This window comes from Dermacentor silvarum, chromosome 2 (assembly GCF_013339745.2).
Source record: "Dermacentor silvarum isolate Dsil-2018 chromosome 2, BIME_Dsil_1.4, whole genome shotgun sequence".
NCBI lineage: Eukaryota > Metazoa > Arthropoda > Arachnida > Ixodida > Ixodidae > Dermacentor > Dermacentor silvarum.
This window is the reverse complement of record NC_051155.1, coordinates 148967606-148989697: the sequence shown is the minus strand read 5'-3', so window position 1 is coordinate 148989697 and position 22092 is coordinate 148967606.

Below are 22092 nucleotides of genomic sequence, written 5' to 3'. Positions count from 1 at the left end.
CGCTGCTAAGCTCGAGATCGCGGGATCGAATCCCGGCCGCGGCGGCCGCATTTCGATGGAGGCGAAATGCAAAAACGCCCGTGTGCTTGCGTTGTAGTGCACGTTAAAGAACCCCAGGTGGTCGAAATTATTCCGGAGCCCTCCACTACGGCGTGCCTCATAATCAGAACTGGTTTTGGCACGTAAAACCCCAGAAAGAAGAAGAAGAAGAAGAAGAGCTCGGTCTTAGTGGGAGTAGCGCGCCCCGATCGGTTCTTTGCAACAGCATCCAGATGGTGTTTAAGAGTGGAGCGCTCTTAAAAGCGGAGCCTAAGTGTCCTTCAAGGTTTGGGCAATACATATTAACGCGATCGCGTTAAGGGCCCCGTGTAGCAGAAAATCCGGTGTCGGCGTCGTAGCCGGCGTAGGCGTCGCGTGTGCGAAAAATATTCTGTACGGCACTAAAACTAAAATATTAAATGTGCTAAACGATAACAGAATATCGGCCCATCCAAGAAGCCGCGTTTCAACCAGAAAGCTCGCCTTCGTGCATAGCGTTCGCCGCCAGCGTTTTCCGATAAGCTGCCGTTGCCGGGAAGCGTGAGAAGCAGTCAGGGATCTTTTAATGCTATCGCATTACACTCCACACGAAGCTTAAGCGTCCTCCAAATGCTTGTAGCAGTGGCAAATGACAAATTGTACAAGAACCACATTGAAGTTAATCGTTTAGCCGAATCTTGCCAATGTCATTTTCAATTAACAACTTCTACTGATGTGTGTCAGCCAGGGAACGGAAACCGAATGGTAGCCAAAGCAGTTTCAATAAGTCAAAACTTGCCGCAAAATACTTATTGGCGTTTCCCGTGTGATTATTCCGCAAACTCTTTCTTAAGCACTACTTCAAAAAAAAAAAAAGAAAGAAAGAAAGAAAACAGCTACGTAGGACACCGATGTGGTTATTTTGGAACAGAAATTTCGCAGTTTCACCGGAAAGGCGAAGCATCGATTGGGATAGCAAATTAGTGGAAATTAGTGGCTAGCCCTCCCAGGGATAGTTTAGTTGTAAAACATAAATACCCCTGAAAGCGCATCGGAAAACGGCTCCGCGGTAGCTCAATGGCGAAGACGTGGGTTCGTCCCCCACCTTCGGACAGTTGTTTTTTCATCCGTTTTCATTTCCATTAATTTATAATTTCTTTAATTCAATTAGTAAGTACAAGTAATCTCCCCTATGTTGTTCTTGGTGTCATTGTTTGTTGGCTTCTTATCAAATTAGTGCTAAGCACACGAAGTAAGGGTAGTAGTTTTATCGGCCGTATAAATTTGTACACATAAACATACTAAATTAACAAGCATGGTGTCACGTGCGCACAAGCAAACTTGGCACAGATCTGACTCGATGGCCGCGGAAACTCTGTCAAAACGCTGAAGTGAGAAAGCGGGGCAGCAGCAGCGAGCGAACTGGCCGCCGTTCTGCCTCTCGCTTCAACGCGAACTGAAACAGGAAACCACAGCGCGCGGCGGACTCAGCTTTCGTCGCAGATGGCTTTCAAGGTACAGCGGCCCAAGCTGCGCGCGCAGCCGCCTGGGCCGCCCGGAGTATATAGAACGCGCCCCCCTCCCTCACCTGCCTTGCGCGCGACGGAAGACGGCGCGCTTCCTCCCCGCTTTCCTCCCTTCCATGCGCGCGATTGAGCCGTGATGGCCGACTCACCCTCGCACGCTTTCACTCCCACATACAGCATGCGGCGCGCGGCAACGATATTATCGTCCTTGGGCTTTATACTGAACCTTACGGCTACGCCGACGGCGACAGCAGAAATTCATCTGGAGAGTCCATATAATTGCTATCGCAATAACTCCAAATTGCTGAGAGTCTTGGAATCTTTACAAAGTGAGCATGCCTTCAGCGTTGTTCATATTGCTCTATTGCATTTTGTAATAGCTTTATAACGAAAAGATTATTTAGTGAAGAAGCTTTAAAAAATTGTCTTCCGGAGATTGGCTCGTCGATTTCTGTTGTTAGTACCAGTCGAACCGACTTCTTTCAATGAATTTCGTATAGTTGTGGACATTCGTCGCCTGTAGCAGCTATGTAGCCACGCACACAAAGTAAACCCTTGCAAGTTTTTATTGCGATAGCAATTATATGGACACTCAAAAGCAGATTTCTGCCGTCGGCGTCGCCGTCGCCGTAGCCGTGAGGTTCCGTATGACGTCAATGGAGATGAAATCGTCGCCGCGCGCCGAACGCTGTATGAGCGAGTGAAAGGGCGCGAGGGACGCGCGCTTTCACGGGGAGTGAACGCACGGCGGAGAACAAACGCGCGTTCTGCGCCGTGCTCGCTTAAGGGCTGCAGAAGTAAGCGTCTCTTTCCTTCTTTACAATCACCACATATGTAGAGCAAACGCGCCTTCTTCCGACGCGCGAGAGGCCGTGCGGGATGGGGAGGGGGGAGGGGGAGGGAAGGGAGGCGACGTTTAGCTGCGGCACCAAGTGCCTATTTATACCAGAGGCTCCGGCAACAGTCACCAACGCCGCACGCATTTTGAGCGAACGCGGGCAAAACGCCAACGGCGTCGAGAATACTGCGTGTTGCCGGTGCTGCTGCATGTCCAAGTTTATACAGCTGATAAAGCTAATATCATTACTCCGTATAGCTCTCTACAAATTTGCTATCGCAATTGATGCTTCGCCTTTCAGGTGAAACTGCGACAACTTTTTTTAATATTACCGCGCGTGAGGGCGACCGCAAAGCGTGTCAGCGGCCTTGTAGCGGCAAGGGGCACTCCTGAAGCGAACGTTGCAGCGTAATGCCGTCGAACTGGAAGTAGCCTTGCACGCCCGCGCGTACTGGCCCCGATCCCTCCGCCCCTCACCGCTGCAAGGCACTGACAAGCCGTGCGGTCGACGCTCGCGTAATATCATTTGCTTGGCACTGAACGACGCAGTGTAGGCGCGTCTGTATTTGGGACAGGCCCGAGTTGAATTCCCTGATATCTATTGACGCACTTAAACGCAATGAATTGGTTCTGTTTGAGCTTGACATTAGGCCTTTCGCTTGAGGAAACTCCTCTTGCTAGAATTGTTCAAAAACTGTATGCAGTTTCTTCAATGCTTCCCTTACTTTCGCGCTTTTCCTAGCGCGATGTCTTCTCGCTGGCTGGCTAAAACGGTAGGCTAAAGCGCTTATATCACGGTACATATAGTATACGGTACCGCGGAAAGGCCACTCGTTCAGTAAGCTTAATATATTAAGTAACGTATCACTTACCTAGGGCTGAAAATCTATCTGGATGTACCATAGGCATATTAAAATGCTCTAAACAGTACGGAACCGTGATGAATTTGCTCTCCATTAACTTTTCGTCGGCGCCAAGCGGAATGTTTTTGTAATTTCCAAAACGTCGTTTGCTATACGGCCGTGTCGGTGGACTGTAGCGCTCTGGAAGCCCCACCCAGGGCCTCATACACCGTAAGCGCGTGCTATACAGAACTGTGACGGTAATATACCAGGTGGTCAAAATTAAGCTTTACTGAATTTTCAACATCGCCTATGGCAGGTAGCATAATTCTTATCGTTGAGCTGGGTTATTCGAAGAGGTGGACATTAGTATCACGAAAGATCAAAACAAGTATTAAACTAATTACAAAATTGACTAATAAACTTCTTAGTTAATTACTGCACGACACATATTACAATTTACGAATTGTAGCTGTTGAGTTGCTTCAATGCTTCAATGCTTCATCCTTGAAATGAATTTCCAGGATGACACCAGTTTCGATACTTTTCTCAAAGTGTGGGAGGGAATACAAGGGCGTTGCAGTTACTTTTGTGCTTCAATGTATACAACAGCATTTTGGTGAAAATGTAAGGGGTAAAACAGTGCATTTTTACTGCGTGTATGATGGCGCCTATCTCCAAACTGGTGCCATTCTGGAAATTCATTCCAAGTGGATACGCCTGACAAACTCACCGGCTCCCATTCGTAAATTCTATTATGTGTCGTAAAGTAAATAATTAAGAAGTTAATTAGTGAACCTTTGCTAATTAGTTGAATATGTGTTTTGATTTCTCGTGCTACTAAGGTCCACCTCTTCGAATGCCCCAGCGCAGCGATAAGAATTATGCTACCTGCCACAGGAAATTAAAAAAAAAAATTCCGTAACGCTTAATTTTGAACACCCGGTATATTTAAAAAAAAGAAGTCAGCTTAGAAACGGAATCAGCTAAATAACGTCACCTACAAGAGTACCGTGGAGATGTACTATTTTGGTGCCTCCATGGATGTGCTCGCTCAGTGGACTGCTTCAGCACGGTTCCTCTGGCGGTAGACCTTTCCTGCTTTTCCCAAAATTGACCGAAAAGATGCGCAGCGACTCCACATCGAACGTTCCCAAAAGCTCGTCGCTGAATTAATAAATTTCGACACAGAATCTATCGTTATCTGGAGTGCATACGGCGAGTATTAGTGGGTATTAACCAAATGATGTCCGAGGAAAACACGGGGAATGCAAGAGGTGGAAATACAAGACGATGAGCAACACGAGAACAAGGTGAGAGCAGGGGCCAACGTTTCGAAAAGTGAAGTTGTCTTTTTCAAGGCGCTTGAAGAAGACAAGTCCACTTGTCGAAACGCTGGCTCCTGCTCTTGCTCATCGTCTCAAATCATTACCGGTAGATTGCCGCTTCCTTAACAAACTTACAATCATTGGATTCGAACTGCACTAACATATGGGGCGGAAAATTGGAGGTTAACAGGGACGCTGGGTTGAGAAGCTATGGACCGCGCTTTATGTTGTGTAATAAAAAGTTGTAGATGTAACATTAAGAGGGAGTAAGACAGCGGTTTGAATTCGAGAGGGAATGGTGGCAAGGTCTGCTATTTTATAGTTGAGATTAAAAAAAAAGAATTAGGATCGAACAAGCCGTGCAATTTGTACGATAGATAATTGGTGCTCTATTGGAGCTACCGAATGAGTGCCAAGGGAAGGCAAGCGCAGTCGGGGAGGCCAGAGAACTATAGCTGATGTAATTAAATGAGCAAGTGCACAGCATAGTGCATTGCCAGCTGGAGCGATGCAAGGGTAATGAGATATCTATGAGAGAGGAATTCGCCTTGCAGTGCACATAAACGGTATGAAGATGATGAAGACGAGGTTGATTTGTACATAGTTCATTGCTTATGAAAAAATGAAAGCACGTCCTTTTGTACGAACTGAAGTGTCAACGCGAGCAAATTTCGAAAACTTTTTTTCTTGCGCCAAAAATGTACGAATCCTAGTATACGGATTGAAATCCGTGAACTAGCACTGACGTGCCTGCGCTGGGATGTCTTAACGATATTGAAGTAATGACAAGTTTGGCCCCTTTCATTTTCTCCACAAGTAACCCATTTCTTCAAAATGAAGGGACAATAGGTTCGGAAATAATTATTTAATATTTATTTTGAAGTTATTTATAGTATTGTTGTCGCAATGCTTCTTCGAATGACTACATATCACTGGACGCGATAAGTCGGGACAAAACAAAGGCCATGAGACACACGGCGCTAAGTACCGTCAACGATATTTTTTTTTTTGCCCTTGTTTATCTTGCGTGACGTATATGAAGTCCGGCTGTATTAACTCACCCAAACCAATACAATCATAAGTTTGCTTATATTTTCACCAGTTCAAATCCTTTTAATACAGCGGGCACACTTCCCAACCGTCAGCCCCTTAGATCAATCAAATCGAGTGCTGCTTTCTTGCCGCGACATACGGAGCGGCTTCAGCGACATCATTCCGGCTCCGGAAGGAACCACTGGATTGAAAGATATGGCTCTGAAAAAAATATAAACATACACAGAGAAATGTTTACAATGATTTGAATCAGTTATATTTTTTTGCATGCCGTTGTTTTGGCTATGTATTCACGGTAAAAGCGGGTGCAGTAAAGCAATGCCAACCGAGGATGCTGTTAGCGCTGCGCGTACCCTTTGCGTCCGTGTATCTAGCTATTACGTGCCTAAAATAAAGATAGCATGTAGAGTAGAGCACTGCACGGGCTCGGGCTTACCCGAAAGCCCGGGCCCGGCCCGGCCCGTGGGCCGGGCCAGGCCGGGTAGAGGAGTTTTTTCACGGGCTCGGGCCGGGCTCGGGCACGGCGTGTGCTTTTTGACGCGGGCCCGGCCGGGCTCGGGGTTTTCTGACGCGGGCCCGGGCCGGGCTCGGGCTTTCTGCGAGTTATTCTCTGGCTTGTCAACTCTGAAAAACATGTATTTTTCGGTCTCGGGCCGGGTTCGGGCCGGTTTCGAGTCGGGCTCGGGCCGGGCTCGGGCTTAAGGTAAAGGGGTGGCGGGCCCGGCCGGGCGGGTAACGTAGATTATTTCTGGGCCCGGGCTGGGCCCGGGTCTCGCCATAAAAGTTTTGATCGGGCTCGGGCGGGCTGCCCAATGTGAAAACGGGCCCGGGCCGGGCCCGGGCCGCAAAGATCGGCCCGTGCAGTGCTCTAATGTAGAGACGCAGTATCGCTTTTTGTAATGTATCGTCCCAACTAGTGTCTATAGACGGTTTCATGCTCGCGATAACAGCAGCGCGCGTGCCGCCCCCAAGAAACTTCCGGTCACGTGCCTTATCAGGTTTATGCTTTAAAACGCATGGTTGCTTCTTCGCCAGTTACATTCAGCAGCTACGTCAGTGGGCAAAACCGGAAGCAGTGCAGGGCCTATGTTTGTAATCACTGAAACGGTCTATAGCATTGGCAAGCATGATCTGTCGCATTTGCTTAATAAAGAGAGCATCGGGTTTTGTAATGCGATTGTGTTTTAGCACAGCAGTAACCGCAACTTGTTGCCGACAAAGACAAGCGAACGGGACACTGTATGAACTTGGCGCTAATTCGCAATTTGTTTAGAGCAAACTGTGTCCGCTTCTTCTGTCCTTGCTCACAAGAATCTGCATTCTCTGCTGTAATGCATGACCACCAACCTCAGTAAGGCGACACGGTGCATGGGCTAGTTGGTACACATTTTGGCATCACAGTGCTAAAAGCGGGACAAGAATAACGACACAACGCAATGTTTTCTTGTTATTGCGTCGTCATTAGCACTGTTTGCTTCCTAAACAAGCCGCAATACTAACACAATACTATTGTCACATCTGTCCTGTATTACGTTATTCCAGGAGGTGCCCACGCATCCGACGTGGTACCGATGCCAGAAACCAGCGATAGCTCCAAGCCCGTTGATGTCAAGCCCTCGCAAAGCACCACGAAGTCCACCATCAAGCTGGCCGAAACGAGAAACAGTGCCATACGGTCCCGCAAAGCGCGCGCCAAATCCTATCGTCCGGCGTCCCCGGCCCCTAAGCGGCTATTGTCCGGCACGCGTGTAGCGACCGAAGAAGGCACTGCAAGATCGGGGTGTTCTCCAGAGTCTCCGCCGCTGGCAGAGACGTCTGGCGACGACAAGGAGCGAGCCGGGCCCGGCGTCCCAGCCTACGCCCCAGTCATCGCCCCAGTCATCGCCACCGCTTCACTGCTGCGGCCAATGCTCAAGACCACAGTTTCAACCGCGTTGCCCACGGGCGGTGGCGTCAAGTGCGGCCCGTCTGTTGATGCAGGGGCGTTGGCATCGGAATCGCCTGCGGTGAGGCTGGCGCTGTGGGCTATTTGTCCGAGCGCGAGATGCAGAAAGCACATTTTAACGAGAATCTTTTTTACAAACTATTCCAGACTTTGCTAATGTTATTATTCAGAATATCTCGCACATTAGAAGCACATTTTACGTTCCCAAGGTATAATGAAACCTCGCGCTCTGAGGAAAACTGTCCGATGTTCTAGCCATTTGGATACAATTGGTGTTATCCAAATCCAGAGCCCAGTGACCGCTTCCTCGGAGTAACCGAGGCGATGCTTCCGAGGATTGTTTGCACTTGAAGCAATCGCAGAGCCGGGAACAGGCCATGTATCCGCCATGTTTTAGACACCACCTCTTTCACGCATGTTTCTTTCGTTCCACCGGCAAGTAGCTCTTTGAGACGATTTGCGGCTACGCCGCGTTGCATAGCAACTGTGCGCGAGAGTCGGTCCGCGCGTGCCAGCTTTCATTAACCCGCGGACGCAGAAATAAATCAACCGAATAGTCAACCTTGGTGCCGCCTTACGCGTCGCACTGCTTTCTGCCACGGTGTAAGATATTTACTCTTTACGTGGGGACATTTCTGGGCTTGCTTGCGAGACGCGATCGACTAGATAAAGTAGAAACGGCGCGCGTCTATCGGCCCGGTGACGGCAGCGGATACCTATCGACGGAACGACTCAACTTCAGTTAGAACGCAGGCGAGAGCTTGTGCGGACAAGGAGCGCGTGCAGGCCCTCTCCCCCACGCTCTCCCCTCACCCCGGTGACCTACTTTCGCGCATCACTCAATCCTTTCGGATTTCCCGCGAAGCGCCGGTTGCTATAACAACGGGAGATTAAACCAATAAAAACCTTTTCTGTCGTGAAGTTGCGTCGTACCGCCGATAGGTATCTGCTGCCCTTACCGGGCTGATCGGCGTGCGCCGTTGATCTGGTCGATCGCGTGTCGCGAGTGTCCTCACCTAAAGATATCTTGCACCATGCTTTCTGTACAAGCTTCTCTTTACCACTCTGTCTCTCGACAGATATCAAGCTTCATTTTCATCCTCGTGACATCACGGCGTCGATGTCTCGCGGTGCGCATTTGAACTGCTGGTTGAATTTTCGCGTAGCTTGTGAACGGTTGCTGCGCAAAAATAGTCTATTACATTATTGTTGCGACCCGTTCGGTGCCACAAATATGAACATTATAAGGGTTCAAAAGTACTGCACTTGCTCATAAGGGGGATCTTTTAATAAGCTTTCAGAATTTTTTAAAGATCGGCCGTTGCAATTACCATAATTCTAGTCCTTAAGCTGAATTATTCAAAGATGCGGACATTACTTGCAGGAGAAATCGAAACACCTTCAAATAATGAACAAAAATTGGCGATGAACTTCTATTTTTATTTATTTACGGTTAATATTTGCAAGTTACTTTGCAAGGTGTATCCACTTGGAAATAATTTCCAGAATAACACCAGTTTGGAGATAAGCGCCATCAAACTCGCCGTAAAAATAACACCACTTACGTTTTTATTAAAGCGTTCTTTAATGCATTCAAGCACAAAAGTAACCTGAACGCCCATGTATTTTTTTCACACTTTGGGAAATATCTCAATACTTGTGTCATCTATGAGCTAACTTCAAGTGGATGCATATGGCAAACTCACCGGCTATAATGGGTAAATTGCAAAATGTGCCGTAAACGAAATAAGTCGGAAGATATTTAAGTCATTCTGGTAAGTTTTTTTAAAAAATCATTTTTATTTTTATTAGTGATATTGCTCTATTTTTGAGCCAGTACAAATTCGTTTATTTGCAGATGACTGCATTTTGTTTCAGGATATTGTTTGCCGAGATGACCAGGAACTTTTGAGTGCTTCCCTTCATAACAGTTATTAAGGTGTAAGCAATGGGATATGAAGCTGGATGAAGAAAAAAACAGTGCACATGCAGATTACTAACAGAAGACAAAGGTGGAGGTTTCTCTATAGTCATCCTACTCATCCTCTTGTAGAAGTAAATGCATAATAGAAGAAGTAAATATGTGACAATAACTGACATCCTAAGTTGGAATTCTCATTGATCTAATGTATGTGCAGACTCATTTCGGAAACTCTGTATTTTGCGTAATAAACTAAGACAAGCGCCCCTGGAAACAGCTTCATGCATACGGATCACTCATAAGGTCTAAAATTAAATACACATGCACCCTCTGGGATCCGCACAACTCACAATAATAATGCACTAGAAATGATACAGGTGAAAGCAGCTATAGGTTTATTTTTCTAAGTACCGTATCCCTAACAACTATCATGCACAATCGTGGTATAGAAACATTACAACTGCGGCGGAAAATACTAAGGCTTAAACTTCTTTTTCTCCTCAAGAATAATTTGCTCTCGATCCATCCTGCTCCATATGCGCGCTTATTAACTACAATACTAGCCAAACATCACCACTCCGAATCTTTATCTCCCTATCAAGGAAGAACTAACGCTGTCATATTTTTCCCCCGTACTACTGAAGATTAGAACGCACTACCATTATCATTGGTAAGCAGCACTGACTCAACAGATCGGATTATTTTTATCTGTTAATTTCGCAACAGAGATGTGAGCGTTTTGTTTGTTTTCTTGTGAAAGCTTGTATGATTATTTTTTGTCATTTTACCCCTCCTGCTTGGGCCCGCATGGGCCTGCAGTATTTCGCAAAAAAACTGTAGAATATGTTTTGTTTTTTCGTACTAGTATTGTCCGCCTCTTCGAATATTCCTGCTGAATGACAAATATATTCTATCTGCCTCAGGCAAGTTTTAAAAAATCCGTAAAACTTTAAAATTATCACCTCGTCCATACGTTCCATAGGAGGACAAAAGTACGATTGAGCGCATCTCAGTTAGTTTTGTAGCGTTTAGTTTACCGTGTCACGAAAGTTTCGCTTCACGTAGATTCCAGCATACGCGTTGGATCTGCGCAAATGTTTAATATTGCTTTTACAGCTTTGCTGTATGATTCTTCTATAGTAATGACTTATCATGTCCCGGTAAAGCGTGTGAAAGAGAGCGTGCCATGAGGAAAATTGCACAAAAACCTTGAAGAGGCAGTGTGCAGGAAAGCGTTCTCTTCAACTGTGTAGGTATGGAAAGACGGAACTTTGCTTCAGAGTGGAGAGCGTTGCTTACTATTAGAGCAAAATGTATTGTCGGAAGGGTTGATGGATCATCCGCCTAAAGTGAAACGCGAACAAGAAATCACTGATCAGAGTGTGTCTTACGAGTAATTGCAAGAAAATGCGACGTGTGACCGCTCTGTAGCCAGATTCTAAGTATATAACCTAGTCCCAACTGTATGTTTCAGAGTGAATGAAGCAACCATTCCAAATGCAGGTTTGCCTTGAAATGGAATTACGCACTGCAGTAGTTTCGGACTTGTTCGCGTTTGAATTTATACTGATAATTCATATGAGGAAATGAACTATTACACTATCACAATGAATGAGCACATTGTTCAATGTGCTCGTCTTTCATTAACCTTCCCGTAACGGCAAGAACTAATGCGGTTGTACATTTTCATACGCAGGTTACGGATGATATTGAAAGCGCTACGACCCGACGCAAGTCCTCCGTTCGATGTGAGTACGCATTAACAGCCTGCGCATTGTTTCGTGTAGCTGCAGCAAAATTTGAAGAGGAGATTCTCCATCTACCGTTTCAGTGCGCCTATACAGTATAGTATCAGAATTGCATACTTATTTCTCGATTGCAACCATCGTGGCAGATACCGGAGGCACATTTGTCCGGGAAAAATCTTTTTCAGCAAGAAAAAGATGAGCCCGAATGTTCCAGCGTGTAATCTTTGCCAATTTCACGTGATTCGCTTGCGTACCGCAAGGCACCACAATCACCGTCTAATTTTATCACACTTATGCCGCGCTGTCAGCAAGGTTGTCGTGAATTGAATGATGCATGCTTAATTTCTCAATAACAAAGAAATGGGGAGGGTTGATGACACATACATTTTGGCAGTAGGTTAGTGCTGCACGCATATGCTGTACTTATGTGTGAAATGAGAACTGCATGTTAGATTTGGATCCTTCCGTAAGCTGATTCGTTTTGCTTAAATGTGTTAAGACTGTCACTTCCTTTTCGTAATGTCTACTCACACAGTTACCGCTAGTTTTGAGGTACATATGTGCTGCTTGGTGACCCACGCACGGGCATGCATTAATACTCATGGCACATACAAACGTCCATCAAAGGTGCTGAATTTTTCTTGTGAAGAGTGGCACCACTACCGCGAGAGCTAAGCAGTATGCCACGCGCTTAAACATGTAGATTTGCAGCATGCATACGCTCAAGATGTAACGTGGTCTGGACACAGATATACTCACGAATGTTAGTCTTGGTGACATTGTACGCGTATCGCTATTGTCATGATTAGAGACCGGATTTTAGGCAAATACCTTTTTTGTTCCTTGCGCTCCTATCGCCCCACTTTGATTATGAGCATGAATTAGAGGTTAAGAAGGGCTCTTATAGTGTTTTCATAGTGCCTATAAATGCCTATTTTGGCGTTTGTGCCTAAATGCCTATAAATGCCTATTTTCAACATCGGCGCCCATAGGAACACTATTTAGCCCCAAGTTTCGCTTTCGAGTACAGTTAGAGACCGTTATTCATGTTACCGGGCACCATTAACTGTCCGGAACTCTATGGGGTTCAACCTAGTCATTTAGTTCAACCAACTCCCGGAAAACAACTGCTAGCAGCATTGAAATGAGACGCACCGGCCAGCATACGCCGACGCGCTGACATTGCGCGGACGGTTGGCGAATGCGAAACCGCGGAAAGCCGTCAGGGGAAAGGAGAGGGAAGAGCAAAAGAAGAAAGAAAAATGTGATGTGCACGCGGCTTTCGTTTTGCTTATAATTAACTTTTTAAGGTGTTCACCGCCGTCGGGCGTTCCTTCTCAGCGTACAAGATCATTCTCAGTGACGAGGCACAATTTTGAATCAGAAAATCTGGAGATTGTGGTAGTTTGCTATTGTTTCCACAGTCTTCACAGTGATTCTTCGACTACGTTCCGCGTGCTCTCCAAACATATTTCTTCAAACACGTGCACTTCAAATGGGCGGAAGTGTATTTGGCAGTGTTGGGACGTCTGGCCTGTACAATTCGGATAATGTCATTGTATATGAGAAAATTGCCAAGAGTTTTACCTAACAGTCCTCATGTAAGAACATGCTAATTTCTTAAGTCGTAGTGTCTCTTGCATTTGTTATTTGTCTGTTTTTGTTGTCTTAATTTAATTGCGTCAGGCAGACATGAAGTATCGGTTTTCCTAATCAGTATTCCCAGCTTTCAAGTATACTTTTTTATGCCTGTTTCACTATATGCGACGCTCGAGTACAGTGGCCATTGAACATGAATATGAGCAGTGTGTTTATTGAATGACGCCAACTGATCGTCATTAGTCCAGCAGTTTTATAGGACAATTGCACGGCTATGTTCAACTGTTCGCGCCTTTGTGCCATCATAGATAATAACATTTCTTGTTTTCCTATCGTAGATATAGGCCACGCACGTCTTCGTTTGAAATTATTTGCATTTATGTAAACATTTATTGTGCCTATATTTACGGACGTTGGAGGCCTAAAACGTTGTTTTGTATGCCTATTTTTGGCGCCTAAAACGCGCTTTTTAAATGCCTAAAGATCCGGCCTCTAGTCATGATGATTGTATATATAGCAGCTCTTTTCGAAGCGAGAAGCAATCGCGCCTGGCCAAACATAAAGTCGAGAATGTATGGGCTTGAAATATCACGAAAAATAAACTGCGTTCTTTTAGCTTCAATGGTGAGGTAGGATGGTAAACCCCTGCCATTTTGATAGTTGCTCCAATCTTGATAGAATATAGGGTACAATACCGCTAGCTGCCGTTAAATCCTGGCCGGCTTTAGGGTAACCATGGACAAACTTGTCTCGCTAATGAAGCTTTACGGGCGGTAACCAGGGATATGAACGTTCCACGCTAGCTTTGGGCGTCGCTTACCTTATGAATGATGAGCAGGTCCCATATATGCTTGTTTGCCAGTCATGTTTTATGAGACCTGTCTGCTATGTTGAGAATGGTAGTGTTGTATATTTGGTGTTGGTGTTGGTTTGATGATCATAGCCACTGGTGGTACGTGTGTCGCCCTGTGTATATAAGCATGCATACATTTGAATATAGGGGAATTTGTTGGTGAGTTGTTTGCTCGACCACTCTTCATTTATCGGTGACCCACGTCGCCGCTACATTGGCGACATTGGCGACGACGGGTTAGTCGGTTTATTTGGGGGGGGGGGGGGTGGGAGTGGGGGGGGCGTTATTTTTACCAAGGGCTTTTATGCATCATGAGCGTTTCGGAGCTAGCCCCGCTGCCTCCGTTTCTGCCCGCGCCTCGCCGTCCTGCTGTTGCGTGGCCGCAATGGCTCCGCATCTTCGATAACTTTTTTGCGCGCTTCGGCTGCCTCAGACTGCACGATGGATCGTCGCAAACCCCTACTACGGCACAGTATCGGCGTAGAAGGCTAGCGCGTATTTTACACCCTGCCGCTTCCATCTTCAGACAGCGCTAAGCCCGGTGAGCAAACTGCTACTGATAAGGTATCAGCAAATAGCAAGAGCATTGCGGACACACGGCCTGAAGCATTGTCGTATGACATCGCACTAGCAGCTCTGCGTGCTCATTTCACGACAGCTAGCAATGTTGTGGCCGAGCGGCACCGTTTCGGTAGGCGCGTTCAGCAACCTGGTGAAGCAATTGACGAGTACGTTACCGCATTGCGCGAGCTTTCTGCTACGTGCTCGTTTCATTCCCAGGAAGATTCGCGGGTGTATCGTCTCGGAGCTTGCGTGAGCGGTTTCTTCTGGAAGGGTCCTCTCTCTCGTTCACTAAAGCTGTAATCATAGCAACGCAGTTTGAGCAGGCAACCAACGATCTCCAAGAATTTGCTCATGCAGATGTTCAGCGCCAAAAGACTCGGGAAAATACGCCAACGCGCGCACCATATTCAGACGGCAGTTCGAAGTGTTCAAGCAGCCACCAGTCACGCTGTTGCCGCTGCGGTTCATCCCAGCACAACGCTGCATGCCTCATTTCACTGTGCCTGCTAAAGACAAGTGTTGTCATCGTTGCGGTATCATGGGTCCCTTCCGCTCTGTTTGCAACCAACGAGACCTTGCACTGGTTCATGAGGTAGAAAGCGAAAATTCATCCAGCGAGGTAGTTTTGAGCATTTTGGCTGTGACGACGTCCGCTTGCCCTACAATTCCCTTTTAATTGGTCATACGGATATAACTTTCCTCGTAGATTCGGGATAATCAGTTTCCATTCTAGCTCATGCTCTTTTTAGGCAGAATTTAGAAGGAATGCGCTTTCTGCCCTGAGTTAGGCTAGTAGACTGTTCAGAGAGACCAATTCCAGGCCCTGGCTGTTTCTTCGCTGACGTCACATAGAAGGATTGCACAACCTGCCTTCTTTTGTATGTCGTGGAACAAGGCACCTCCCTCTTGGGCGTTGACGCCATCAAGTCGCTTGGTCTACAGATTGATGGCTCGTCACTGCGGTGTCTTGAAACGACAGCGCTAACTACTAATGCTCGATAGGAGTAGTCCTCTGACCAGACAGACACCCAGCAGCCCATTAACCTCCCTACGGAATTAGTTCAAGGGTTTCGAACTATCTTTGATCCAGGGCTTGGCCTCCCGAAAGCTTGTGTTCACCGTGTCACAACGCGATCCATTGTGCAACCAGTTGCATCAAAGCTTACGCACCTTCCGCTCTCACTGCGGCCAGTGGTCTCGGAAGAACTTCGCCGGATAGAGCGCGTGGAGGCATCGGAACCAGAGTCCCCCATTGTGGTGGATAAAAACAATGAGGGAGGTAATCGTCTGTGCCTAGACCTTGCACAGGCAAACAAAGCCATCGTTGCAGACAGCTTTCCCCTTACTCATACAGAAGAGCTATGTCATAGTCTAGTGGGGGCAACACATTTGTCGAAGCTTGTCCTCGCATCCACTTACCACCATGTCTTGCTTCCCGAGAGCCGCGATTTATTTGCATTTATAACCCACGAGGGCCTGTTTCGTTTCAAGCGAGTGTGTTTCGGGATGGCTTCCGCACCCTCAGCATTTCAGAGTATGATGTCAAAAATTCTAGAGTGATGTAGCGGCGTACTTTTCTATGTTGATATTGTTACAGTGCGTCAAAGGTAGTGGAGCAGCAGCATCAGCGGCAACAACAACATTAGGAGAGCAGCGAGGAAGAGAATGATGACGAGCAGTACCGGCACCCACTTGCCCTACGGCTCCCTGAAATAAACGCATTCTACACACCCCGTAACAATATTACTGTCTACGGGAAGAGCAGGCAGGAGCACATAACGAACCTTGCCGCAGTACTGAGGCGCGTTAGAGAGGCAAGACTGAAACTGAACCGGAAATGTGTCTTTAATATGCAGGAACTTGCGTTTTTGGGCCACAGGGTAACAGCGAGCGGTATTTTTATGCTGAGGGAAAAGGTCGTCACAATTCAGGACACTGCGGCGCCCGGACTGGCAGAATACTACGCGACGTTCATTCCCAACTTTGCCCACATTTTCGAGCCAATTCATTCTCTTCTGAGAAAAGGGCCATCATTCGTTTGGTCTAACGAGGTAGACGCCAGTCTTAGAAAGGTCAAGGAGGCACTTGCGTCCAGCACCATACTGCGAATGTTCGATGCATCTCTTCCAGTTGTCGTTTCCACTGACGCTTCCTAGTGCGGGTTTGGAGCGGTTATACAACAGGTGGATGGACGGGAACTACACACTGTCACCTTCGCGTCTCGAGTTCTTTCACCAGCAGAGCGGAAATATTCAGTAGGAGAACGTGAAGTGTTGCATGTGTTTGAGCATGCGAGAGGTGCCACGTGTACCAGTGGGCGCACCATTTTACGCTGCTGACTGACCACCAAGCTTTGTTAAGATTGCTTTCAACTCAAGGACCAGTAAGGCGTCCCATGAGGGTAGCTTCATTGGCAGAGCGCTTATTATGGTAAAACTATACAGCCAAGTATCGTAAGGAGTCGAAAAATCAAGTAGCGGAGGCGTCTCCGCGTGTCATCTTAGCAGGAAGAAGAAACTTTGTTAGAAATGGTGTCAGAGTTCCTAATCCTTTCTCGCGTTACCAGAGAACAGTTTGAACATGCCCAGTTGAATGACAGTACGCTGCAACAAAGCAAGGCATATATACAGTCGTAGTGGCCAGCCCACAAATATTTGCCGAACGAACTTCAATCCTTCTTCAAAGTACGGGACGAACTTTCAGTGGTGGACAACTTGATGTTGAGTGGCGAACGGCTTGTGGTTCCCACATCACTTACGCTTCAGGTAATTACCACTGCTCACGAGGCTCATTCCGGAGTGGTGCGAACGAAAACGCGGCTGCGAGAAAAATACTGGTGGCCAGCCATGGACCATCAGGTCGACCTAGCGATCCAGATGTGCAGCATATGCCAAGCAGCAGACAAAAGCACCAAGGTGACGGCTGCACCACTGAAGCCGGTCCCATTTCCAGACAAGACTTGGCTGAAGCTCGGCATGGGCATTGTCGGCCCATTTGAGAGAGCATCACACGATTGCAGACATGCAACTACGCTTATAGATAACTATTCTAAGTGGCCCGAAGTAAACTTCTGCAGCGATACTACAACCCGCACAGTAACAAGCTTCTTGGTGTCAGTCAGCGCGAAGGCTACCTGGATGAAACTCTATGCGATAACGGACCACAGTTTTCATCTCGGGAGTTCGAAGCTTCCCTGCAAGACTGCGGTATCCGCTTGATACATTCGTCTGTGTACTACCCGCAGGCGAACGGTCAAGTCGAGCGGTTTAACAGAGCGGTTCAACCAAGGCTTCGTTGAAGTGGCTACACTCGAGCAGCGTCCCTTGCGCCAGGCGGTATACCAGAATATTTGGGCATTTAACGTTATACGCCGCGCACCCCAACTGCAAGTGCCCCGGCCCTTCTGCACGGACGGTTACCAAGAACTCGGCTGGATGTGGTCGGGCACCCGTCAGCCATATCCTTTGCTGACACTGGTTCGGAGCTCCGCCACCTACGTGAGTGGGTGAAGCAAAAGCAACAGTAGAGCAGACAATACACGGACGCTCGGAGGGCCCAGAGAGAAACCAGAGTGGATGTTGGCGACCTTGTCAGAGTAAAAAAAAAACACAATTGCCTTTAAAGGTGACCTGAATTCAGTTGCGCAAGAAAAGTCGTCAGCAAGGAGGGACCATCCTTTTTACGCCATGATGACGGACAAACGTTGAATGCGTCGAATTTGTCGAAAATGCCACTAGCCTTTGTTGCCTTACACGGGGCGAAAGAAACGGTACAGCTAATGATCGAAGGCATGTCTCCGCCCACTAGTGCGGAACCTATTCTGAAAGCAACCACAGGAACTTCAGCTGCAGCTGTATATATACAGCAGTCGCCATTGCCACCTGCCACTTGCAGTGAGCCCGAACTGATTCCAGTAGCCAGTGGTTCTCCTAAAGCAGCCGTGCCACAACGTAGGGTACAGCTAAAAACACGTAGACGACCCCCAGATCGCTATGGCTACCAAGTGCAGGTTGCGACATGGTGCTGTTGTGAATAAGAACCTGGTTAACTTCTCACAAGTATTTGAATTTCAAATGAGTTTTTTTTTCTTGCATTTGTGTATAGCTATGTGTATAGCACAAACTCGTTGTTACCGTACATAGAATTTGGTGTAGGTGCACCAACTTACTAACTTACTGTACTACTAATCAATGTACTCTGTTTTTTTTTTTTTTTTTTTTTTTTGAGGAAGGGAATATGTTGTATATTTGGTTTTGGTTTTCGTTTGGTGATCACTGCCACTGGTAGTACTAGTGTTGCGCTGTGGATACAGGTATAAGCATGGGTACGTTTGAATCAAGGGGAATTTGCTGCTGTGTTCGCTCGACCACTCTTCATTTATCGGCGACACACGTCGCCACTACAGGTAGTAGCCTCGGGCCGCAGTCCTAGGTTCAGGGTGCTAACCTGCCTGTCCCAGTTCTGAGGCCGGCTAACTGCCTGTCCCAGTTCTCGAGTGTAGTTAGTGTGCTAAACTTGCGCGGGGTTCGTCATCATTCACAGTGCAGGCAACTGTCACGGACAAATGGTGTTCTGCACATAGTCCTGATGACTACTGCAAAGTATATGACTGTCCCTTACGACATTATAGATTACTAACTGTAAACTATAAGGTGCGATATGTGGTGTTGCAGCAGGTGCGGTTAGTCTTCCATTCCTTGCCTGGAATTGCTCCACCTAAGCATCTTGTTTAGCAATGGTGTTGGCAACGTACTATAATCTATAAAGTTGCATGGTGCCACCGGATTCATTGCTGTGGTAAGTGCTCCACTAAAGCGCGCACGTGCTAAAGACCAAAACGCAAAGGGCCGTTTGTAGAAACAGTATTCCGGCAACGTAGGCAACGAGTAACTAGCACATCGCACAGGCACACTCTTACGCAACAATATGCATTTCGATGGTGTACGTGCTCTGGCAAACGCCTTGAGAGAGGAGCGGGGTAAATGCGAGGCGCCTAAACGCCGTACAGGCACGCACAAGGGGTGACAGGTAGTTATTCAGAACAGTTAGTACAGTGAACAGGCTCAAAATGGGCTGTTCATAACCTTTCGTTCATGTTGGCGTGAATCTGCCGGCATAGTCTTGTGCATCTTTCAAAGCGACAAGATACGGAAGAAATGTTCTGCGCCAGGAAAATGCATGACGGGAAATGTGAGATTGCCAAGAATCTGCAATGACTGCTGAAGAGCTGAAAGCCTTATTAGACTGAAATTCGCAGCGGATGCGGCGTACAGTGTTGGTGATATGCAATTGGAGTTACATGAGGAATAAAATATTCATTATTTGTTTCTTAGTGTTATTCGTAGCAATCAAAAAGTCACAGGCCTGCACGGCACACGCAGCACAGTCACAGTGTAAGCTGGTGGAGCGGCTTAAGAGTAGCGTTTTCGGCACCACGTACAACAGGGTCTTCGCGGCAAAGTCTCTTCGCCTCGTTTTGATGTGAGTGATCTCAACTGTCCGCCCGGCGTCGACGGTGAGCTGCGGTTTGTAATGCCACGGCCGCTGGATAAAAAAAAAGTGCGGCCTGCCGCGTGCATCGAAAACGGTGTGATCCGCCGCGGCGCCACACGCCCGGGTCTGTTGTCTCAACGTTAAAAAGTATTGCCTGGCATCGGCATAGCAAATGCGTCAAGAACGCGCTTCGAACGTCGTCGAGCGTGCAAGCTGAATCGTTCCATCCCCCTCAGCTAGCGCCGTTCGGCACAGCCAAGCGGCCGACAATGCAACTACGGCCGTCACGTTCCCTCCCATAGCAGCGCGCCCGAGGCGGCAGGCCGCACCTTTTTTTATCCAGCGGCCGTGGTAATGCTATCTGCACAGCAGTCTGCTGAACCCGATGATGCTTGTTTGTAGCCGCGCACGTAGTTCTACGTTTCGCTTCTTCAGCAGCGGTTCGTACCTTGCTAGGACACGCCATAATGTGTACCGAAGAGGAACCGAGAATACGTAGCGCACATCTCGCATCAGGATCGCGTTTATTGCGCGCCTCGTCTGAATCGTATCTCGTCGTCTGCGCCTGTGCACGCGGCTTTTGCAGGCGCATTAACTAGATGGCGCCATCGTACTGGCGGAGGCTCAGGCCGTCTGTGCCTGCGCGTCTGCCTAGGGCGCATTTATAGGGCCTTTTTCTGACACTGATAGCAAGTGCTTGCGTGGCTCAGTGGTGAAGTATCCGACTCCCGCGCAGCGGGCCTGGGCTCGATCCCGGCGGAGACCGGGAACTTTTTTTCGCATTTTGGGCGTTAGCGGTCACGCGGCGGCGGCGGACAACAGCGCGAACCAAAACGGTTATTAGAATGGGCCCATAATAGCTGACGCTGTAAAAGCTACTCAGAACTGCAGAGATAGACTGCGTACTTTGGGGACAATGCTACAGGTGTTGCAACGGTGCGAGTGGATCTTTCGCGTGAATTGAGCGAGTCGCATAAAATGATAAAAACTGCGTCAATTTAAGTATTTTCCTAAAGTAACACCCGCTTTGGATGGTTTGCAGTCGGAGCCACCACCATACGCGAGATCTCCCACGTGACTGCGTCCCTGATCGAGCACCGCCGTCAGATGGTGGCACTGTTCGTGGTTGGCTTCCTATGCGTGCTCATCTCAGCCGGAGGGGTGCTGCTCTTCTTCGTGCTCCGCCAAGAGAGGGCGCACTACTTGGACGCCTGCTCCACGTTGGGCTGCAAGCGCGCCGCAGGGGACCTGGAGCGCCTCATCGATGTGTCCATCGATCCGTGCCACGACTTCTACGGCCACGTATGCCGCCGGTGGCTCAGCCACTACGACGCCGGCTACGTTGAGAGAGCGGCCCGCGACCTGCTGCGAGACCTAAACAGCAGCCTGAGCGAGGTCGACGAGCCGAACCGCGTGTCGCCCCGCCTGTTTAGCCTGGCGCAGTTCTACCAGCTCTGCAACCGATTTATTGGCGCGCGAAACCTGCAGCTGTCCGACATGCTTCGGCCCTTCAAGCAATACATCGACTTGCTCGCCCTGTCCACCTTTCCCGAGGTCATCGGACGCGTGGTCAACCTTTCCTTGGTGCACGGAGTACGCACGCTGCTGGATATCCGACTCGTGCGCATGCCGAAGGCAGCCGTGAGACTTAGGATTGGCTGCGGCATCTCGCTCGCCCAAAAGTGCTGCGAGAACTCGTCGGCCGAGCTACACCTCTACCTCAAAACCTTGCTGAGTGCCGTCTCCGAGATGCTGCCCAAGAATGAACCACGTCGCTCCTTGAACGCCTCCGACATCGCGGATATAGACGCTTACGTCCGTCCTCTCATGGTCGCGCCGATAAACGAGCAGAGCTACACCATCTCGGTCTTCGAGTCACTGAACAGCCTTATCAGCAGTGACCAATGGCAGGTGGCGATAAACATGGCTCTGCCGGTGACGTCCCGTCTAGGAAAGCATTCTCGAGTAATCGTGACCAACGTGGATGCCATCACGAAGCTGCTCGCCTACTTCGGAAGCCGCAAGGACAAAGGCGTGGTGTACGTATACGTCCAACTGCTCATGGAAGCGATGCGCTTTGACTACCTGCGCCGCCGAAGCGCCGAGGGTCCGGACGGCGCCGTTAGGACATGCTTGCGCGCTACCTGGAGCGCGCTGAGTGGCACCAAGGGAGTGGTAGCTTCCAAATTTATCCGTGCCCACGAGACCATGGCGCGCGCTGTGTTCGAGCGCGTGCTCTCCTCCGTGCTGCAGGATGCCGAGAGCTCTCCCTGGATGGGCGACCTCATCAAACGCAACGCCAAGGTCACGCTAGGGGGCGTGTCTCTTCGGAGCTTTGCTGCGGCAATGTCCAATGCGCCAGCG